The 23,208-nt window shown below is 43.7% G+C and overlaps 1 protein-coding gene across 5 annotated transcripts in view; it reads right to left on the reverse strand.

Moving 5' to 3' along the window:
* The window catches only part of LOC125459128 (ras association domain-containing protein 8-like), a 160,783-nt gene that overhangs the window by 63,002 nt on the left and 74,573 nt on the right, over positions 1-23,208 (reverse strand). Inside the window, exon 1 of one of the 5 annotated variants that reach the window (XM_048545076.2) lies at positions 6,596-6,804. The exons of 1 other annotated variant lie outside the window; for it this stretch is intronic. The gene's annotated coding sequence lies outside the window, so the exon portion shown is untranslated. Of the gene's footprint in view, positions 1-1,793; positions 1,924-6,565; positions 6,805-23,208 lie in introns of those variants that run through there. 3 more of the 5 variants (XM_048545075.2, XM_059652073.1, XM_048545077.2) reach the window with 3 other exon arrangements.

The following is a 23,208-nucleotide window of genomic DNA, read 5'->3' on the forward strand; positions in this document are numbered from 1 at the left end:
ATTAGGGATGTGTAACTAATCTCAGCTTACTTGGAATGACAACAACTTGTAGAAATTAGACGATAATGGGTTCACAAGTCAAACAAGAATCAAACACACCCATTGTGTAACTGAGGCAGCACCACACCATGGAGGGGCAGCACCAAGGAAGTGCTGCACCAGGCGGCCAGTGCTGATGGGGCCATTCATTGTTGCATGTTTAATCATTAGGTCATAGAGATGTACAGCACAGAAACAGACCCTTCAGACCAACTCATTCACGCTGACCAGATATCCAAAATTAATCTAGTCCCATTTGCCAGCTTTTGGCCCATTTCCCTCTAAACCCTTCCTATTCATGTCCCCGCACAGATGCCTTTTAAACATTGTAATTGTACCAGCCTGTACCACCTCCTCTGGCAGCTCATTCCATACACTCACCACCCTCTGTCTGAAAATGTTCTCTCTTAGGTCTCTTTTAAATCTTTCCCCTGTCACCTTAAACCTTTAGTTTTGGACTCCACCAGCCTGGAGAAAAGACCTTGACTATTTACCCTATTCATATGCATCATGATTTTACAAAGTTCTATCAGATCACCCCCTCAGCCTCCAACGCTCCAGGGAAAACAGTCCCAGCCTAGTCAGCCTCTCTCAATTGTGACGTTAAAGCAAGACTTTAAAAGATCCCAAGGGCAATACTTGAAGAAATGTAACATTAAAAAAAGGAAAAACATACTTGCACATTGCATTCACATTATACAACCACACTAAGACAAATTATCCGGTCATTTATCACATTGTTGCTTGTGGAATTTTGGTAAGCACAAATACGCTTCCATGTTTGATAGAGCAGAGAGTACAGCTTAAATGGCAGAAATGAAAGGCTTCAATTGGCCTTGTGCCTTCTACAAGCCCAGCAACCAGCACCCATGGGCTCCATTTTTGAAATCAGCAGGACCAAGGTGCAGCAACAGTCCTGCTCAGAAGGTCCCCTGGATGTGGGATTTTTCAAGAATCGCTCTTTCTCACAAAAGGCTGGATGAATCACAGGCCCTATGACTTGCTATTTCCTCAGTGAAAGTAGACAGTGTACACCCCTGGCCCCAAACTGCAACCCCTCACTTGCACAGCCTCCAACCAGGACCTCACCTGTGCCACCACCAGCGTGGATGTCATGAGCTGATGTGATCCCCAGTTTGAACCTGCCCCACCAAAGATGTACTTCAATGTTAACGCGTCATACTTCTCCGCTGAGATACTGGGACGACTTATCCCAGACTGTGAACAAAATATCGTGACCTTGAAATATGCCTCACAAATTAGAAGGAATTCCACTGTGTTTATCTCTTAAAAAAAAATAAATTTGTGCTTTCATAAAAGACTGATGGCCTCTGAAATAGCTCCAATCTGAAATCAAAATATGGAGAGCGTGAGGCTGTGCACTTTGGATGATCTAAGTAGAGCTGAACTCTGTTTAACCTCCAGCAAACTGGAATAAATGCTATTAGAGCTGTTGCTCCTCTTTAATTATCCTTCAGCCAGACATTCATTAGTGCGTCATTTACAGACAGCAACAGAAGGACTGGACATTTACTGGGGAAATATCAGCTTTACCGTTAATCACCTTTCAGAGGAATGAGAAGCTGTAAGACATTGTATCAAAAATATTATTAATTATGACAAGGGAATATTCACTGGATATGTTTAATCCATTGTTCTCACTGGGGAAAGAAAATATGTTTATCAAACACCACCTACAACTTCTGGATTTTCCAAAGTTGCTTGACAGCCAACGGCTTTATTATTGTACTCACTGTAATATTGTAGGAAATGTGGCAGTCAACCTGTGCACAGCAAGCTCCCACAAAGAGCAACAAGACAAAGATTTGTTTTAGCGATAACACAGCTGAACAGATTTTGGTCTCGAAACGTCAACTTTCCTGCTCCTCCAATACTGCCTGGCCTGCTGTGTTCCTCCAGCTCCACACTGTGTTATCTCTGACTCCAGCATCGGCAGTTCTTACTGTCGCTGAATATGTTTTAGAGACATTGATTGAAAGATAAATGTGGCCATGCCAAAGGGGCGAATACCCCTACTCTTGGAGCCGTTTACTTTCACCTAAGATGGCAAATGGGCCCTCTGTATCTCAAAGAAGTATCAGCATCTACGAAAGTGTACAAACCGTGAAGAATTCTGCAAATCTTCCAAACCTGGTGGCAATAAACACAGTTCAAGAGCATAGTTTTGCCTTGAGCCAATATTAAGACACTAAAAAGCCAAAATTATGTACATGCATGACACCAGCCTCCTGAACAAATTGCTCTATTTGGAACTCATAGAATCCCTACAATGTGGAAACAGGCCATTCAGCCCAATAAATGCATACTGACCCCTGGAACAGCATCCCATCCAGGCGCAGCCTCCCTCCATTTCCCATGGTTAACCCACCTAACTGGTACATCCCTGATCACTATGAAGCAATTTAGTGTGACCAATCCACTTAACCTGTACATTGCTGGACTGGGGAGGAACCTCAGGCAGACACAGGGAGAACGTGCAAACTCTGCACAGATAGTCACCCAAGGCTGGAATTGAACCCAGATCCCTAGCACTGTGTGGCAGCAATGCTAACCTCTGAGCCATCATGCTGCTCAGTCACAGCAGGAGTCTCCCAGTTGCAAACTCTTTAGGGATGACCTCAAAAAACATCCCCGAAGAGACCAAATACCCGCACCAATTCCTTCAGGATCCTTGGCCTGCAACCATTTTTTAAAAAATGCATTCATGTAATGAGGACTTAGCAGGCTGTATTGCCCATGTCTAGATGCCCTTGAGAAGGTGGTGGTGAGCTGCTTTCTTGAACCACTGCACTCTGTGGATCTACCTATGCAATACAATGTCAATAGGAAGGAAACACTGGGATTTTGACCCAGCAATACTGATGAAATGGCGATGTATTTCCAAGTCAGGATGGTGTATGGCTTGGAGGGGAACATGCAGGTGGTGGTGTTTCCATGTACCTGCTGTCCTTGGCCTTCTATTTGGAAGTGGTGTGAGTTTCGAAGGTGCTGTCTAAAGAGTTTTGATGAATTTCTGCAGTGCATCTTGTAGATAGTATATATTGCTGTTATTGAGCATCAGTGGTGGAGGAAGTGGATGTTTGTGGTGCCAATCAAGTAGTCTGCTTTGTCCTGGATAGTGTCAAGCTCCTTGAGTGTTGTTCAAGCGCACTTATTCAGGCAATGTGAATTGAATTCAATTAGCTGTTATTGCCACATGTACTCACTCACATGAGCACAGTCAAAAGTTTACAAACTGCCACTTATCGTACCATCTTAGGTACGAATGTATCTGGGCACAGAATCATAATACAAGTCAGAAGAATGAGGTATGCAAGCCAAGAAGTTAAACATTACAGACCTTCTTACTCAGGTGTAGAAAAAACAAAGAAAGGGAATACTCCTTCACATTGCTGACATGTCTTGCAGATGGTGGACAGGTTTTGTGGAGTCAGAATCTTTCTGCAAGATTCCTAACTTTTGACCTACTCTTGAAGCCACACTATTTTCATGACTAATCAAGTTCTGTTTCTGGTCAGTGTTAACCCCAGGATGGTGATAATGGGAGAATTCAGTGATGGAAATGCCATTGAATATCAAGAGGATATGGTTGTTGACTAGCTTGCCGAGCTGGCTTGTTTTCATTCAGATATTTTGTCACCATGCTAGGCAACATCATCAGTGAGCAGTCTAGCAATGGTGATGAAACGTCTGAACGAAAACAAGCCAGCTCAGTGAGCAAGTCAACAATCTCACCCACAACCCAAGCTGCAGATCTTTGCTAAAACTTTAATCAAGGGGGCATGGTTAGATTCTCTAAATTAGACTGAAGATGGTCTTTGCCTCACAATCATATAGCATGAATGCTAGTTGCTACTTCAATCCAAAGCTGGATACTGTCCAGATCTTGTTGCATTTGAATATGGGCCGCTTCAGTATCTGAGGAGTTGCGAATTGTGATGAACATTGTGCAATCATCGGCAAGCATCTCCACTACTGACCTTATGATGGAGGGAAGGTCATTGATGAAGTAGCCATCAATGGTTGGGCCTAAGACTACCCTGAGGAACTCTTGCAGAGATATCATGACACTGAGATGACTCACCTCTAGCAACCACAAATATCTTCCTATGTGCCAGGTATGATTCCAGCCAGTGGAGAGATTACCTCCTGATTCCCATTGAATATAGTTTTGCTAGGGAATTCAATGCCACACGCAATCAAATCCTATCTTAATGTCAAGGCCTGTCATTCTCGGCTGACCTCTGGAATTCATCTCTTTTGTTTGTGTTTCAACAGAGGTTATAATGAAGTCAGGAACTGAATGGACCTGCCAGACCCCAAACTGCGCATCTATGAACAAGTTATAATGAAGTGAGTGTTGCTTGTTCATGACCTCTTCCGACGCTTTCCTGAAGATGAGGAATAGGCAGAGCTGCAATTGCCTCAGTTAGGTTTGTCCAGCAACCAATTTTTATAAAATTAATTCATGTAATAAAAACATTGCAGGCTGGGCCAGCATTTATTGCCCATCTTTAGTTTCCCTTGAGAAGGTGGTGGTACACTTTTTTTGTGTACAGGACATCCCTGGCAATTTTCCTCATTGTTGGATAGATGCCAGTGCTGTTACTGCTCCTCGAACAGCTACAGTTTTGGTTAAAATGGAGAATTTTCATTTGCGAAGGCAGCAAACACATGATAAGACTTCATCAGGAATATGCAGAGCTGATTCTGAGGCATTAGAGAAAATTGCACAAAATCTCCAAAAATCTCCTGTGCCCAATCCGTCAAGTACCACGTGCCTGGCATGTACAGAGTCAGCAAAACATACATTGGACATAGCAGCCATCTCTTAACCCATCAAACTGAAGTGGGAGGAAGTCATTCTCAATACAGAGGGATAAGCAAAGCAAATACAGCCTGCTGTGAAAGTCAGTGTTGGTGGAACTATATTCCAGAAAGTGAGAGTGAATGTTCAACAGTAAGTCATACAGTCATAGAGATATAGAGCATGGAAACAGATCCTTCCATCCAACTCATCCATGCTGATCAGATATCCCCAGTTAACAAAGTGTAGAGCTGGATGAACACAGCAGGCCAAGCAGCATCTTAGGAGCACAAAAGCTGATGTTTCGGGCCTAGACCCTTCATCAGAAAAATAAAATCCCATTATCTCTATCCTCAATTAATCTGGACCCATTTATCAGCATTTGACCCATGTCACTCTAAACCCATCGTATCCATGTACCCATGCAGATCCCCGTTAAATGTTGTTATTATACCAGCCTTTACCATCCCTTCTGGCAGCTCATTCCATACACGCACCACCCTCTGTGTGAAAAAGTCACCCCTTAGGTGACTTCTATATCTTTGTCCTCTCACTTTAAACCTATGCCTTCAGGTTTTGGACTCCCCTACCCTGGGAAAAAGACCTTGGCTATTCACCCGATTCATGCCACTCATTATTTTATAAACCCTCATAAGGTCACCCCTCATCCTCTGACACTCCAGGATAAATAGCGTACTCAGCCTCTCCCTATAGCTTAAGTCCTCCAACCCTGATAACATCCTTGTAATTCTATTCTGAACCCTTTCAAGTTTAACAACATCATTCCTATAGCAGGGAGACCAGAACTGAACACAATATTCCAAAAGTGACCTAACCAATGTCTTGTACAGCCACATCACCTCCCAACTCTAATACTCAATGTACTGACCAATAAAGGCGTGTCCCATTATCACAGTACCAAATGCCTTCTTCACTATCCTGTCTACCTGTGACACAACCTTCAAGGAACTATGAATCTGCGCCCCTAGGCCTCTTTGTTCAGCAACACTCCCCAGGATCCCACCATTAACTGTCCAATTCCTTCCCCAATTTGCCTTTCCAAAGTGCAACATCTGACATTTATCAAAATTCAACGCTACTTGCTAATCCCCGGCCCATCCGATCACGTCCTGTTGTATTCTGATATAAATTCAGAATACTCCAAGGCAGTGAGTGAGTGAAAAGGAATGCATAATAGTCCGTGATAAGTGAGTGACAGAGAGTGAATGTACAATAGTCCCCAGTGAGTTACCAGTACCCCTTTGAGCGTGAGGGTGAATGTACGACAGTTTCGCAGTGAGTGAGCGAGAGAGAGAGAGGGAGTGAATGTGCAATAGTCCCCCAGCAAAAAGTGATGACTAGGGAACGCTAAAGGAGAGGGAGATTAGGAGTGCAGAAGATTTGGATGATAAATTTGACACTGAATGCATGAAATAAATGTGAAGTTATCTTACGAAAACGGAAAATAAAGGCCTATATTTCCATCACTTTACATAGGAATTCTAAAAGCCTCATCTGCGCCCCAACAGGTGGCTCCAACTGTTTTTACAATATGTGAGTCGGTGAGTCCTCTCTCCTTTCCCTAATCATTCCCCTTACCCCCGCCGCCTTTGACATGACTCTGCCTGGACCTTCCTGCGGTGCCTTGCCCACAGACCAATCGCTAGACAGCAACCGTGGCCGCTGGGAGCTGCTTACCGTCGCAGGGGCCTCCGCGTTAACACTTACAGCCGTGGCGCTGTCCTTTCAGACTGGCCCGTCTGCTTCCGAAACTGCGGCTGGTGCAGTCATCGCCAGTCCGCTGGACTAAGCTGCATCATGTCGCCATGGTTACACATTGTATCCGCTTCCAGAAAGGAAGGTTAACCAATGGAGAGACCCCTGCCCCTTTCATTGAAGAGATTAAGTGGCAGCCATGTGATGCTGGTGTTCCAGTCAGCGGGCAGTTCTTGCTGAGGCTTGATGTAAACAGTGTAATTGTACCGCATTGCTTCTCACACTAATCCAATCTGGTCCTGCAAGACAACAGGACAGGGTTTTCATTCCAATTTCTGTTCGGTCAAAGTTTCTGATGACTTTATTTGAACCACACTTAGTTTTCAATTTAGCAGAATACCTGAGAAATGTTAAATCTAAAGATGTAATATGGCTAGCGAATTGTAAGCCGGCTTCTCTAAAACCCTGAACATTTACAGGAATGTAAAAATAAGGGAGGGACTCTTCAGACTCGAAACCCTGGGAAAGTACAAGTTAGAGTGGGAGACAGAGAAATCGAGGTTTCAGTGCCGTGCTGGGGTGGGATTGGGACAAAGTCATGTGGGACCAGGGACCAGAGGGACACGGAAGAACTAGATTCAAAGAAACAAACAGCATTGCGGTAAAATTGAAACAGACAAGATAGACTGGATTGAAGAAAGAGAGAGAGAAAGCTGGAGGGTAAGAAGCTGTAGACCAGAAGAGATTGAGGAGGCAACGTTGAAGCGAGATAGGAAGGGTGAAAGTCAAGGGGAAGACCGGAATCAAAATAAGGGGGAATCAGGAAGAAAGGAGAGAGAGAAAATTGGATACAATATTAGAGCACCATCATTACTATATTTCAAAAATATTTAATTGACTGTAAAATGCTTTGAAACATCAGGAGGCATTAGAAGAACCAGACTTCTTGTTGCAAGGTAATTCTCTTGAAAAAAATTAACTGGATTCCTTTCTTCATAGATATTGCTAGGTCTGCTGAACACTTCCAGCATTTTATGATTTTATTGCAGATTTTTTTTCTTCCTTTCAATGTACAGGTCAATTGAGACGTCGTGTGATTCACTTCCAGTGTTAATTGTTGAAGCAGAAACTGTGTTTAAATTTAGGATTAAATTGGAGAGATGGTGACGGAGAAGGAAGATGAAGGGATATGGCAACAAGATGAGTAAACGCGAGTGAAAATAGTTCTTCCTGTAGAGCTGGAGATATTGTACCTGTTGTATATTTCTAATATGATGACATAGATAGCATAACCGATCAGGAACATCGAAGTGTTTGTCTCACAAGCTCATAAACGGAAACCTTTCCCCAGAAAGGTTAGATTCAGGATGATAACTAGATTGCTTCACTAATTCAACATCAGCTTGCAATTCAGGCACAACATAGACCCTTTTGTATTGTGTCTGTTCTGATAGAGACTAAAAGCAAGGAGAATGTTGGATAGGGACAGAGGAGTGAAAGAACAAGTGAGAGAGAGCATCTATTACTTTGTATGTCAGTAGAGGAATGTCAAAGTACCAGCTCTTCAAAAAAGAAACATAAGCAGTAAAGATATTGACAGTCTGTAATCCAAGATGCCACCTGGGAGTTTCACAGGAGTCTTTCTTGTGGACTTGGAAACTACCAATCTCACACAGACTGTAGTGTAGCTGTTACTATATTTCCTTTTAACTCCAGATGGGGTGGAATGAATGGGGTAGTTGGTAGAGAAATCCTAGTCTGTGTGCAGAATGTTGAAAGAGCAGTCTTTTCATATACAACACAGGAGACATTTGGTTCATCCTGATTCTGCTGGCTCTTTGAAAGTGCTACTCTAATAGTCCAAATCCCATGCCAATCATTCCTTTTCAATATTTATCCAATTCCTCAGTGAATCCTCTGCTGCTCCAGGCAGCACATTCTGGGTTGTTAAAACTGCTGCATAAAAAGTGTACTCATGTCCCCTCAGATTCTTCTGTGAATGGTTTTATGTCTGTGTCTTCTGCTTTTCAAACACTGCAAACAGTTGTCCTTTCCTTAATTCTTTAATTGTATCAAAACATGAGCTTGAAGTATTGACATGTCTTACCTGGAACTGGAACAAGGAACTCTGATTCTTTCTGCACTAAATGTTGAAATCCTTTCCTTGAAGGGCTACCTTGATTTATATTAACATCAAACCAGCCTTTCGGAAAAGGAGATCATTGGAGATAGTCGATCACACCTACGTCCTCTTCCCTTCCCTTGTTGAATGTAGCAACATTTATATCTGACCGGGGGAATCCTTCAGAAAGTCTGGAGGTCATGTGTTTGAGGTCCAGTCCAGGGCAACATACCCCTTGTTCCAGTAACCTAGGCTAATGCTCACAGTGCTGTACTGAGGGAATGCTGCAATATTTGAGTCACATCATTTTTACCATGCATCACACTGAGTTTCTATCTTCCCTTTCGGGTGACTATAAAAGATCCCAGGATTTGAAGAAAACCTGGTGAGTTATTGTAACGGTCTTGCCAATATTTATTCCTATAATACCACAATACCACAAAACAGAAGGCCAAGTCATGATCACATTGCACTTTAGGGGAGCTGGCTGTACATAAATTGCCTGCCACTTTTCCTACATTACAGCAATGACTTTACTTCAAAAGCACTTCCTTGGTTGTAAGATGATTGTGGTGCCCTGAGGTTGTGAAAGCAAACGTAGAGATACAAATTCTATTTTTTTGTGTTGTCCTTACTCGGAGTAGTCCTAATAAATGGCAAATCTTCTGAAATGTGCCTTTGCAAGGAAGGTCTGGAGACAGATGCAGTGGTTTTAGTTGAGGCTCATCCCAAGCTCTGTGATGCAGGACTGTGTGCTCTCTGGGCTATTTCCCAGGATCCACACTGACACTAACATTGATTGCACCTGTAGTACCATCAACTTGGTGAAAGATGCTCTTTGGCCTGTCTGAAACCTTTACCAGTCTTAAGAGTTGACCTGAACCGAGTGTTGCAGACTGACACATTCCAAGATCCAGGACTACTACGCTAAAGGCTGGGGCAGCTGCCACCAATGTGCAGTGGAGAAAGACTGCCATTCTAGGATCTTTCTGTCAAAATATAAGCAAGGTGTGTAAATTTTGAGATACCCCATAGCCTAAATAGGAACATAAATGGTTTCCTGAGTGGAAAGTGCCTTTTTTGTTGCAATTGGTTTGAAGCAGTAATGAGGAAAGTGAAAATCCCCAATGTATGTTCTGCATTGTCTGTACTGAACTGACTTGGACTTTATGTATTAACTTATAGATAATTTATGAATAAAGTATAGGTTTGAAAAAATTCTTGCGGTCAATTTAAAAACTGCTAAGTGTTTGAGTGAGGGACAGAAATTGGAATGAGGTTGTGGATATTCGCATTCAGGATCAGCAGGGCATCTGATGGAATTATTAGAAATTCTCAAAACTTCTAGAGCTATTTTGTTGCCCTAACAGTATGGTGATCCATCTCCTTTTCAGAACATGGTCATCCATTATCAATGATAGGAGTGTAGCAGCAAGTAGCAAGTAACATGAAACCAACACAATTCCAGTTATGAGTTAATGAATATGGCAGCAAATCCTGTGCATAGCACAGCTGCAGATGCCTGACATGCTTAGACAACCTGCAGTCCAGGCATGTGGGTGGTGACTCAGTAACTGCACACAATTCAACACATAATCCCTGGTGTGATTAACATGGTGTCATCACAGGATGTGGGTGTTGTGGGCTGGGCCACAATTTGTTGCCCATTCTGACTTACCATCGGGAAGGTGGTGGTGAGCTGCCTCCTTGAACAGTTGCAGTCTATGTGGTGTTAACAGAACCAGAAAGGGGTTTGGAAGGAAGTTCCAGGATTTTTCCCCAGCAATAGTAAAGGGCAATATAATTCTGAGTTGGGATGATGTGTGGTTTGGAGGGACCACTTCTGATCACAATTCAATAGCCAGGCCAATTCAAAACATCCCAAGATGTTTCAGAGTCAATAAAGAGTGGTTGTATACGGAGTACAGTGATTACTCAGTGACTTTGTGAGGCAGGGTTGAGGGGCTGAATGATCTACTCCTCAATTTTTTATTACCTTGGTGGGTAGGGTTCTTTTGGTGCAGTGGCATTGTCCCTACTCTGAGCTGTGAGGTCCCAGTTCAACTCCAGCCTGCTTCAGAGGTGTGCCTGAACAGGTTGATTAGAATTTTTATTTGTACCGTGGTGAGTATAGGGTGACATGAAGAGGGGAAACAATAGTGATTCTCATGCACATCTAGTCCAGCAATATGAACACTGGCTCCAGCAGTAAGCTACAACAACTAATCTTTCACTTGACACACAGGTACAAAAAAACATCACTCTCTTACTCTTGTAGCGAGCTGGCATGGACATGATAGACTGAATGGCCTGTTTGTATGGTATAATGATTTTATGATAAATCATTTTTTATAATCTGATTGCCAGTCAATCTAAAGTTCGATAGGATTTGGTCTATTGATTGATAATGTCACTGCTGGGAATAGTAATATGAATTTTGTCAAGATATTGAAAGGTGAGGAGGTGCTTAGACAGATACACATTTCCTGTTTGAATTCCAATATTTGGATTGATTTAGATATTTGTCTTTATTTGATTGTAAGTATTTTTCCAGACAAATTTAACCTTTTATGTCAATGGCATGATTAGAAAAAGATAAAGGTGCTGTTTTTTCTCTTTAGAGAGAGATGACTTTAGTAATTGAACCCAAGGGTCACCACCCCTCGGGCAAGGGTCAAGATTGAGAAGGCAAGGCCTTCATCGCAGCCTCAGTCAGTACAGAGCTTGAATCCTCACTACTAGCCTCACTCTGCATCACAGAGCAACTGAGCTAATCAACTTACCAGTTACTGGATCAGTTGCAGAAGGACGCTATCACCCAATTCCAATGCAATCTCCTCTGAGTGTCACAGGGAAGGAAGAGGGAGGGGGAGAAGAGATCTCAGCAGGAGGACCTACTCAGCAATGATTACCAAGGAATACTTCCTTTACCTGAATCAATGCCAAAAGCAGAGTGTTTGGCAGCTGTGATTCAATAAGTAGGTGATCAAAGAACTTTGGCGCCCCTTGAATCTGGACATGCAACATCACAACAAGGTGCTGCCAGTTGTAATTCTGAAGGTTTTCACGAGCAGATCCTACCAGGCTGGAATAGCAACCATCTCGCAGCTCACCTTGCATCACTGTATCAGGGAGGCCAGGGAGACCTCATACACCAGCATGAAGGGAGACGCATTTATTTAGAACCATTTATGAGCACCAGTCATTTCAAAGCTTTTACATTGACTTAAGACCATTTACGACTCCTCAGATACTGGAGTAGCCCATGTTCAAATGCAACAAGATCTGGACAATACCTGGGCTTGGCTGACAAGTGGCAAGTAACATTTGGGCTACACAAATGCCAGGCTATGACCATCATGAATAAGAGACAGCCTGACTACTGTCCCTTGACATTCCACGGTGTTACCATCACTGAGTCCCCCACAAACAACATCCAGCGGGTTTTCATTGATCAGAAATTCGATTGGACTCGCCACATAAACACAATGGCTACAAGAGCAGGTCAGAAGCTAGGAATACTGCAGTGAGTAACGCACCTCCTGACTCCTCAAAGCCTGTCCACCATGTACAAGGCACAAGTCAGGAATGTGATAGAAAACTCCCCACTTGCCTGGATGAGTGCAGCCACAAAAACACTCAAGAGGCTTGACACCATCCAGGATAAAACAGCCTGCTTGATTGGCACTACATCCACACAGCATCCACTCCCTCCACCACCAACACTCAGTAGCAGCAGTGTGTGCTATCTACAAGATACACACAGAAACTCACCAAAGATCCCCAGACAGTACCTTCCAAACCCACGACCACTTCATCTGGAAAGACAGGGGCAGCAGATATACGGGAACACCACCACTCCCAAGCTTCCCACCAAGCCACTCACCATCCTGACTTGGAAATATATTGCCATTCCTCCACTGTCACTGGGTCAAAATCTTGAAATTCCCTCCTTAATGGGATAGTGGGTCAATCCACAGATGGTGGTCTGCAGTGGTTCAAGAAGACAGCTCATCACCACCTTCTCGAGGGCAACTAGGGATGGGCAATAAATGCTGGCCAGCCAGCGATGCCCACATCCCAAAAATGAATAATTAAAAAAAGGCAGACCTGACCTTGAATTAACACCTCATCAAAAGCTCCAACAGTGTGCATGGTCTCAGTCCTGCACTTGAGTATGAACCTAGATTTTGTGTTCAAGCCCTGGAATAAGATTTCAACCTCAACTCAATAATTCATAGATGAGAGTGATCCAACTTTTCTGAGGTGATAGATGAACTTTTTTTTCTGTCTGAAGAGAAGAGTGGGCAAATTGACATTTCATTTTAACAGTGGTAAGGAGTGATGTGGTGATAATGTCACTGGGCCAGTACTTTAGACCCAGGTTAATTTTCTGGGTACAAAAGCAGAAATTGCTGGAAAAGTTCAGCAGGTCTGTTGCCACCTGTGAAGAAAAGTCAGAGTGAACGTTTTGGGTCCGGTGACCTGACTGAGGAAGGAACTATGCACTCACATCCCTAGGTCTCTTTGTTTGGCAACACTTACCCAGGACTTTATCATTAGCTAAATAAGTCCTGCCTTTGTTTACCTTACCAAATTGTAACTGGAGTGATTGTAATGAGGTCAGCCAGGTGGACCTCATGAAATATGAGTCCCTTGATTAATCTGGTCCAGTCAGGGAGCCCTGGCTGACAGATAAAAACAGAAGCATCAGACACCCTGGAAGTTGACTCTGACAAGACTGTACCAGAGTTAAGGAATTTCCACGTGGAAGGGTGACCTGGTGATGGGATATCGGCCTCGGTGGAGTTATTTCAGCAACGCCTCACATTTATCTGAATTAAACTCCACCTTCCATTCCTCGGCCCATTGGCCCAACTGATCAAAGTCCTGTTATACTCTGAGATAATCTTCTTCGCTGTCCACTACACCACTTTATTTGGTGTCATCTGCAAACTTACTAACCATGCCTCCTATATTCATATCCAGATCCACATCAATGATATTGGCTTTGCATTGCCCTTTGAAATGACCCAGCAAGCATTCAATTCAAGGGCAAATTGGGACATAAAACAAATGCTGGACGTCTTAGCAATCCCCACATCCCATCAAAGAGTAAAGAAAAGTGAAATGACCCTCTGAGAGAAGATATTTGTCTTCATCTCTGTTGTAGATGGGAGACACCATACTTTGAAACTGTGTCGCCAGTTCTAAATTCTTCCTCTCAGTGTTTCAGTGACCATCCTGTCAACGCTGCGCAGAATCTAATATCTTTCAATATCTGGACACTTGTAAACATCATGAGGGAAGCCTTAGAGAAACTGAATAGTTTTCAGTACTTGAGGTTTCGTCAATTTCAAGGAAAGTAGCGGAGGAGAGATTGAAATGGAATGGTCTTCGGTTGCAAAGAGAGATGTTGAGTGATGGAGATGGAACATTGCTTGAAAGATGAAGAGGATGGTGCAAGATGAGATGGAAAGATGCCAAGATGAGAGACTTAAACGCAGTGAAATTTGAAGAAGAGAGTGACTGACAGGAGGACATCGTAGAATCCCTGCACCCAGACCCATCCATGTGCTCCCCCCACCTTATCTCTGTAATCCTGCATTTCCATGAAGAGAGCTGATCAACCAGTAATAATTGGCCCCAAGTAAAATAGGAGAAGCTGAAAGAGGAGGAAGATATCAATGAAAGTTTTTGTTATAGTCTCATGTCAGCAGAATGGAGAAGATTAATCCTTTACTAATGCAAGTACAATGAGCTTCCTGCAGCTCACTGATTTATTAATGTCTTTCAATATATGATACAACAGGAGGAGACCAGCTGTTAGTGGATTATGTTCAAAATTACGTTCCCTTCCATGTTGTCATGCCAGAAGTCTGGTGCTTAGATTATTGTCTGCACATGCCTCACTTTGACAATAAACAAAAATAATATCAAATAGAAAGCACATGCAGGAGCAGAGATAGGGTGATTAACAATCTTTTTGCACAGAAATCCTGAGCAAAACATCCATTATCAGAAAATCTGTGCCATCGATTATATTCTGAAGCTGTACATGCTGATAGGAACAAGAAGCGGCCACTCAGCCCCTCAAGTCTGTTCTGCCATTTGATGAAATGATAACAGACCTGCATCTCCATACACCTGCCTGTCTTTTAAACAAATGACTATTAAAAATCTATTAGCCTCGGAATTAAAGTAATTCATTTAGCTGACGTGGAATTATTAACTGAGCCAGTAACACTGTCATTTCATCACTGCATTTTCAGTGGTTGTTTCATCGATAGTCAGGTTAGCTCAAAAGTTTACGGAATTTAAAAACTCACTGTGAATTTATTGCATCTCACATGCAGTAAGAATGGAAAATAAACCTTTCAGAAAGCAAATACCAACAATTTGAGATAACAAAACCAGAGACTAGATTTAGTCTAACTATGCGTCTTCCAACTGATCACCCTTGAGTGTTTCCTCCTACTGTGCCACAGTATCACTCATCAAATCAACCCCCCCCCCTGCCCTGGAAGCTGATATTATTGGCCCCTTTTTACTTTTCAGTTTTAAGTTATGAACAAATTCACCGAAGAATAAGGCTGTGTGACCCATCTCACCTATTCTAGCCCTTTGAAAGAGCTATCCAACTTGTCTCAATTTTCCTATTCATTCCTTGTAGCTTCTAAAATTAAAACTGCAACATTCAATATTTATTCAGTCCTCTTTCAAATGTTCTCACTGAATCTGCTTCGACTAACATTTCAGATCATAATGACTCACTGGCTAAACTCCTGATCTCTCTAATGGCATTTTTACAACCTAGTTATCTCAAATCTGTATTCTGGAGTTATTACCACTCCTCCTTCAAACAGTTTCTCCCTACTCAATCTATCAAAACCATTCACAAGTGAATTTGAAACAGAAAGTGCTGGAAATACTCTGCATATCAGAGGACATCTGTGATTAGGAAAACAAAGTTAACATTTCACATCAATAATTCGTCAGCTTTGAATCTACGAAAGTCTTGTGTCATGGCATATTAATTATATTTAATTCTGCTCCTGACTGAAACTGTGGAGGTTGTGTTAGGAAGTGTAAGTTTGTAATGTGTAACTCTGTAATACATTTGTGCAAAAGAGTGTAAAGATTTACTTCAGAGATAACAAGGTGTAGAGCTGGATGAACACAGCAGGCCAAGCAGTATCAGAGGAGCAGGGAAGGCTGACATTTTGGGCCTAGACCCTAAACATCAGCCTCCTGCTCCTCTGATGCTGCTTGGCCTGCTGTGTTCATTCAGCTCTACACCTTATCATCTCAGATTCTCCAGCATCTGCAGTCCCTACTAGCTCTGAAAGATTTACTCCAGTTTGATCCTTCATGAATGAGGTTTCTGGAGTATAACACCTTGGATCATTTGACACGACAGGTACTGCATAATCACAATCTGAAATAATCCAAACTACACCGCAGAACTGTTTGGTCAGAGATGTATCAAAATCTTCCCTAAACCCATATTCCCCTTCATCTGGAGCAGCAATGCTGTTGACTAATTCCTACAGACACATCACCCTTGCTCAGCGACCGGCATGCCCAGTCAGGCTGAGATCTACCAACTCAGTCCAGAATATTTTATATCTGGACTCATCTTCCTAGAATGTAGGGTTGGCTGGAAAGTGTTGCTATCACCAGATACCATGGAGCAGTGGCTACATTGTATTTAACAAACCTTGTGAATATCATAAAACCAGCAATTATGTGTTAAAGTAGCAAGTTACATTCTTGTCCTTCAAGCTGTTTCATCTGTCACAGCTTTCATATCTTTTCTGCCAATTTATCAGGATCACAGACAGGAGAATAGAAGGTTGTAATTATTTTGACGTTAAATTATACAGTTGCGTTAAAATGCAACACATGATACAGCACATTAACAAGATTATAACCTAACTCTGACATCACGCCAGCTCATAGTTGTATCATTAGGATCAATCGCTCACTTATACATTTAGGGAGAACTGGAGGAATGAGGTGAAAGTTTTAGAGGAAATGAAGGATAAGGAGCAGATGTTAAGAACATAGGAAGAGGAAGAAGGCTATATTATCTGAGATAACAAGGTTAGAGCTGGATTAACACAGCAGGCCAAGCCACATCAGAGGAGCAGAAAAGCTGATGTTTCAGGCTTAGACCCTTTTCAGAAATCTATGTTATCTGTCGAGCTTCAATGATATTAGGGCTAATCCATGACCTTACTCTATATCTGAGCCTTCACCCTGTATCCCTTAAAATCTTTGCGTAACAAAAATCTATCAAGCACAGATTTCAAATTTAAAACCGATCCAGCATCAATTGCCAGGGCTAGACAAATTTCCACCATCCTTTGTATGTCAAAGCATTTTCACCAGTTCCTCCTGAAAGGTTTGTCTCTAATTTTTAGTGTACACCCATAGTTCTATACTCCCCAAATGAAACAGAAAAATTCTCAGTCTATCCCGGCTGTTCCTCTTAATAGTGTGGAAACTTTGATCAAATCATCTCTGAACCTTCTAAATTCCAGGGAATACAAACCCAGTTTGTGTAATTTTTCCGTGTAACTTTACCCTGAGAGTTCAGTTGTAATTTTGGAAAACCTGCACTACATCTTTTCCAAGGCCAAAGAAAAATGTTTCCAAAGGTTGCTGCCCAAACAGCCTGCAAAACCTAAAGGGGTACTTCTCTAACTGAGAGAACTTGATAAGATTATAATTAGTAACTGCAACACTTTCACTTCCTTTACAAACAGCCTTCAGGTCCTGGGGAGTTTGTCACTCCTTAGTGTGATCAATTTGTCTATTATCGTTATGTTACATAGATTAATTGTGTTCAATTCCTGTTCCTGATTCAATATTAGTTTCCTTGGGATTTCTGGTGTGCTGACGTCTTCTTCCATGGTAAAATACTGTAATAAAGTAATTATTCAGCATGTCTGCCGTTTCCTTGTTTTCAGTGGCATCACTATCATTGGGTGGAATTTTCTCATTTAACGTTTGAGAAATGGCAACATGTTGATTGGATGGTGTAATATGTCAGTCGCAGGGCCGAATTATCTTGGGGAGGGGGGGGAGTTGCTGAACTTCTTGGCCCATAATTTATGCAAGGGAGATACTGTGCATGTTACTAAGGAGATCACATTGAAGAGGCTTCTGGCCTCAAAGGCTCATAGAAAACATAGAAACATGGGAAAATAGCTGCAGGAGTAGGCCATTCAGCCCTTCAAGCCTGCACTACTATTCAAAATAATCATGGTTGACCAGGCAATCTCAGCATCCCATTCCCACCATCTCCCCATGCCCCTTGATCCCTTTAGTTGCATGGGCCACATCCAGCTCCCTCCTGAATATATCTAATGAACTCGCCCCAACAGCTTCCTCTGGGAGAGATTTCCACAGGTTCACAACTGTCTGAGTGAAGAAGTTCTTCCTCATGTCAGTCCTGAATGGCTTACCCCTTATTCTTAGCCTGTGATCCCTAGTTCAGGACTTCTCCAACATCGGGAACATTCTTACTGCATCTAGTCTGTCAAGTCCCATCAGGATTTAATATGTTCCTATGAGATCCCGTCTCATTCTTCTACATTCCAGTGAGCACAAGCTCAGTAGACCCAGTCTTTTCTCATATGCTAGTCCTGTCATCTCAAGAATCAGTCTGGTGAACCTTCGCTGAACTCACTCAACAGCAAGGCTGTCTTTCCTCAGACTAGGAGACCAAACCTGTGCACAATACTCAATGTGTGGCCTCACCAAAGCCCTGTATAACTGCAGCAAGACATCTAAACTCCCAAACTCAAATCCTCTCCCTAAGAAGGGCAGCATGGCATTAGCTTTCCTCTCTGCATTGCCAGCCTTCAGTGACTGTCCCACAATGACACCAGGTCTCATTGTACCTCACCTTTTCCTAAACTTCCACCATTCGGATAGTTATCTGCCTTCCTGTTTTTGCAGCCAAAGTGGATAACCTCACATTTATCCACAGTATTTTGCATTTGCCAAATATTTGCCCACTCAGCCAGTCTGTCCAAATCACCCTGCAGCCTTTTGGCATCCTCCTCACAGCACACACTGCCATCCAGCTTAGTGTTGTCTTCCAGTTTGGAGGTAGTCAATTCCTTCATTCAAATCATTAATGTATAATGTGAAGGGTCCCAGCACTGAATCCTATGGCACCCCACTCATCTCTGCCAGTCTGTAAAGGACCAACTCTCTGCTTCCTGTCTGCCTACCAATTCTCGACCCATGTCAATACATTACCTCCAATACCTCAAGATTTAATTGTCCTTACTAATCTCTTGTGTGGGACCTTTTCAAAAGCCTTTTGAAAGTCCAGATTCACAACATCTGCTGACTAACCCTTCTCCACTCAAATGGTCACATTTTCAAAAAAATTCCAGAAGGTTTGTCTGTCATGATTTCCCTTTGCTGAATCCATGCTGACATCTATCCATTCTGTCACCGATTTCCAAATGCTCAGTAATTACATCCATAACAATTGACTCCAGCATTTTCCCCAGCATGGATACCAGGTTATCCGGCTTACAATTCCCCATTTTCTCTCTCCTTTTTTAAAGAGTGGAGTTATATTCACTACCCTCCAGTCTGTTGGAACACTTCCAGAGTCTACAGAATGCTGAAAAATGACCACCAGTTCATCCACTATTTCTAGGGCCACTTCCTCAAGTACTCAGGGATGCAGAGCATCAGGCCCTAGGGACTTATTGGATTTTAATCCCATCAATTTCCCCAAAACCATTTCCTAGCTAATAAGGATCCTTCAGCTCCTCCTTCATGCCTGACCCTCTGTCCCCTAGCATTCACGGAAGGTGCTGGTGCCACATTTAAAGGCCAATGAGAAACAACTTCAGAAGCTGAAAACTGGGAACCAGCCATCATACTGCAAATTTGGCTGGGATCTAAAGAAGGCCAAACATGCTGCCAGGCTTACTGAAAGTGTACTGCAGGTGGTACTGGATGGAGTATCAGAGACAAGGACAGTCCTATTCCTGGTTGACTGCATCAACAGATCAAACCAGCCTTCCGCCTTCATGAAGATTGCCGATTTGTGATAGACCAATCTTAAAGCTACATGGTACAATTAATTGAACCCGGCATGTGTGGGAAGACAGTGACAACTGAGATTCTGATAGCCTGCAAAATTTACTGCATTCAGTAAACTTGGCTGGCTCCCAGTTTTCAGCTTCTGACGTCATTTCTAGTTGGTCTTTACATGTGGTACCATGCTTCATGGGTAAAGGAAATGAAAAGCTGGGCTCTAGTGAACATTGTTACAGTGATATCCTGCATGTACTTACAAGTCAATGTTTATGAAGTGCAGCAGAGTTTCTAATTGTTTCCTGAAATGACCCGATGGCCAGGGAACTGAGAGCAGCTGAAACTCTGTGAGCTACTGGAATGGGATTGTCACTGAGTTCTCATCTGGCAGCCAGCACAAGAATGAGACAATGACCTGGGACATCTTTAATCTTCTTCAGCATTCGATCTCGCTCGCTAGCTGTAGTTCTCACTCCATGCTAGCACTGCCTGCTTCCTTGGTGGATCTTCTCCAAATGCACCTCCCTCTGGAAGCTCTACAGCAGCTTGTGGTATTACATGCTGCTCCCCCCGTGCCTGGGCAGACTGTTATCTCTGTGTCACCTTCTGTATCTGCTCCTCTTGCATAAGGCAGTACCCCCCAGTAAAACTATTGGATTAGCACAGCCATTCTTAGTTCAGGAGGTGAAGACCTGTCAGAAAGGTGACAGGGTATTATTGAAGGCATATCTGAACCCTCACATCCTTCACAATGAAACTGTATGCCATACTCTCACAGAGAGTTGAGCCAGCACAAAACTTTATTGTAATGCATTTATAGAGTTTACAGAGAAGTACCTTTAATCAAATAGACTTTCCCATAAAAAAATCCAGGAAAGAGCTGGAAGGGAGGTTTTCTGGTAAAGCATGTCCCCTCCTGCCTCCTCCTACCTCATCCAATCCCTCTCAGCAGTCACGTCCTGGCCTGCCAACAGGATGTAGCAGCAGCAAGTCATAGCCTTGCAATCCTTGGCATTGTGGGCCCTGGCCAGTTGAAGAGATGAGGATATAATGGAACGGGCTTTGTCACATTGAATCGTGCCAATCTCTTTACTGACAAGATGGCAATCAACAAATGAGCTTTCCATTAAATGGCGACATACAACTGTGCTGTGTCCGAGCTCCTGGTTGATTTCCAAATGCTTCCTTTTTTTTGAGCTTTGCTTTTGCACTTATTCTTTTACTCTTTTTCTTTTATTTCTATTTTAAAAGCCTTTTTTGGCACCTTCAGCAGGGAGAGAGTGGGCACAGCCTCCTGAGCACGTGTAGCAGAGGCGGCAACAAAATCAGCTCCTCCAGGTATTGACAGCAGTGAGATGTGTCAAGGGAGAGCGAACGCAGCCCAGGGGGAGAGTGAACACAGCCCAGGGGGAGAGCGAACACAGCCCAGGGGGAGAGCGAATCAAGCCGGGGGAAGAGTGAACACAGCCCGGGGGGGAGAGTGAACACAGTTCAGGGGGAGAGCGAACACTGCCCAGGGGAGAGCGAACACAGTTCAGGGGGAGAGCGAACACAGCCCGGGGGGAGAGCGAACACAGCCCGGGGGGAGAGCGAATCAAGCCCGGGGGAGAGCGAACACAGCCCGGGGGGAGAGTGAACACAGCCCGAGGGAGAGTGAACACAGTTCAGGGGGAGAGTGAACGCAGCCCAGAGAGAGAGTGAACACAGTTCGGGGGAGAGTGAACGCAGCCCAGGGAGAGATTGAACACAGTTCAGGGGGAGAACGAACACAGCCCAGGGGAGAGTGAACACAGTTCAGGGGGAGAGCGAACACAGTTCAGGGGGAGAACGAACACAGCCCAGGGGAGAGAGTGAACACAGTTCAGGGGGAGAGTGAACACAGTTCAGGGGGGGAGTGAACACAGCCCGGGGGGAGAGCGAACACAGCCCGGGGGAGAGTGAACACAGTTCAGGGGGAGAGTGAACGCAGCCCAGGGAGAGAGTGAACACAGTTCGGGGGAGAGTGAACGCAGCCCAGGGAGAGATTGAACACAGTTCGGGGGAGAACGAACACAGCCCAGGGGAGAGTGAACACAGTTCAGGGGGAGAGCGAACACAGTTCAGGGGGAGAGTGAACACAGCCCAGGGGGAGAGCGAACACAGTTCAGGGGGAGAGCGAACACAGTTCAGGGGGAGAGCAAACACAGTTCAGGGGGAGGGCAAACACAGTTCAGGGGGAGAGCAAACACAGTTCAGGGGTAGTGTGAACACAGTTCAGGGGGAGAACGAACACAGCCCAGGGGGAGAATGAACACAGCCCAGGGGGAGACTGAGTCTTGAGGCAATGTCAGTGAGGTAGGCCCAGCAGCAAAAGATGGTGCCCGCAACTTCATCGTTGGCTGAGTCCAGCTGTGGCAGCAGTGAAGTGGTGCCAGGAGGGTATCACAGTAACATGAACCTAGCGATAGTTTCTGACACTGATGTGCCCAGAGGGGGCAGTGGAGAAGGTGAATCAGCTGAATGGCAAGAGATGGCACCTGAGGGTTGGCAACTTCGACGTCAGTTGGGTCTGGAGAGGCGATGGCGGTTCTGAGCCAGCTGAGCCACATGGACGGATTTGTCTTTAAGCGATAACTTTTCATTTTCTCGTTTTATTAACCTATCAAAAAGGCGCCAGAATATGGTGACACAAGAAAGTTTTTCACTGTATTTCCTCGCATTTCACTGTAAAATACAAAATGAATTATTCACTCATGCATTCGACTACTGGGCACGATGTTATCTTAATGAGTCCATCATGAGTGCATGTCTGATTGGATTATTTGAAGAATGTTGATTTCCAGATGAATCATGAATTGAAGGCAGATGAACAGTGTTGTTTAAGAACTAAAGTCACGACAATTGTGATTTCCCTGTAAAGGGTGCCATGTTCCATCACCACTCCTCTTTGAAGAGGCAGTTACTTGTACTGCTTACTAAGGAAGCTGCATTTTCCAGTTTGAGACCTTATTAAATATTGAATGATTGGATCAGTATGGCGCTGTTCACATTTGCTTGAGTAACACCCTGCCCGTGACCCACAGTTGACCTCCCATACTTCGTGTCCTCTTTTCTGTTTCCTTCTTTGTGGCACCAATAATTCTTTGCCCTCCTCCCTCTTTGGCTTTGACTATTTATATAATAATTAATCTGATTATCTTGGCCCCAGACCTGATGGATCTTGAGGTGAATATACTTTCACTGGCCTTGCACCCTCCCATGTTGAGGCCAGAGTGATCATAATTTGCATGTACCCCGCTTTGAGATCTCTCAGCATCCTCTGAAACACCACCAGGACTCTCCTTACTTTCTCCTCATCAACAAACCCACTGTGACCATTCCCTGTCTGACTGAATACAGTGAGACTAATCAACAAACTTATAACCTCAAAGACCTGATGGGCTGCGCCCTG

This window comes from Stegostoma tigrinum, chromosome 17 (assembly GCF_030684315.1).
Source record: "Stegostoma tigrinum isolate sSteTig4 chromosome 17, sSteTig4.hap1, whole genome shotgun sequence".
NCBI lineage: Eukaryota > Metazoa > Chordata > Chondrichthyes > Orectolobiformes > Stegostomatidae > Stegostoma > Stegostoma tigrinum.